Raw genomic sequence first — 1,061 nt, 5'->3', positions numbered from 1 at the left:
CTCGTGTGGTGACAGTTTAATCATTTTGTTGATTGTTTATGTTTCTGGTAAAAAGAAGCTTTTGTGTCCTGAAAGAGAAACAAAACAAACAAACAAACAAAAAAAAGAAGAAAAAAGCTAAAAACTAAAAAAGTTAAGCTAAGAAACCCAGGTCTTCCCTGGGGGGGACGTGCTTCCAGGTTGTGTCCTCCTCTAACCTCACATGTCTCTCTTTCTGTCTTCCACTCGCCCCCCCCCCGCCCCCCAGAATCCTGGTTGTTGCTAACAAACAAACTTTTTTGGATTGTGAATTTTACCAGTTAAATAAAGTAAAAATACCTCTTCTGTTAATCTCTATGAAACATTTTAAAGAAGTGCTCTTCGGTTGAGCAGAATGACTCTTCTCTCTCTCTCTCTCTCTCTCTCTCTCTCTCTCTCTCTCTCTCTCTCCCTCTCCCCTCACTGGACCGAGCGGTGGTCGTGTGGTCGACCACACGGGCGGTTTGTAGCTGTGCTTGTTCCCTCGTTCAGGGGGGAACCTAACCAGTGGCATAAAGCAGCTTTTTTTTTTTTTTTTTTCAAAAGCTGGAGGGTCAGACCCCTCTAACTGTTTTTATTTTTGTTTACTAAAAAACCCAGTAAAGTACTGCATTCTTCTAAGGGTGGGGCGTGAGACCGTTGGACAGTTGAAATGATTGTTTGACATTAAAGAGGATGATGATGATGATATGGAATGGTACATTATTTGGAGGTGGGTTGTGGAGAGGAAGTGTCGAGGTTTTTTATCAAACTTCTGACTGATGTCAATTACTGACACTTTTTTTTTATTATATGGAAACGAAAAAAGAAAAAAAAAGGAATATGAAAGATGGAAAAAAATAAATAAAACATGTTATTGAATCACGGTTGTATCCTTTTGTAAGTTGTCTCTCCTACGACTGTGTCTGGTTGTCGCTGAATCAAAGTTTATCACATTCATCATGAACAAGCCCTCCTATAACCTTGATTGATTGATTGATTATACTTTAATGTCCCCGAGGGGAAACTTGTCTTGGGCATGGTACTTTCATGCTTCAAGTGCA

Source organism: Nansenia antarctica, assembly GCF_963989245.1.
Source record: "Nansenia antarctica genome assembly, contig: SCAFFOLD_244, whole genome shotgun sequence".
Classification (NCBI taxonomy): Eukaryota; Metazoa; Chordata; class Actinopteri; order Argentiniformes; family Microstomatidae; genus Nansenia; species Nansenia antarctica.
The sequence above is the reverse complement of the archived record's forward strand: the minus strand, read 5'-3'. Positions refer to the sequence as shown.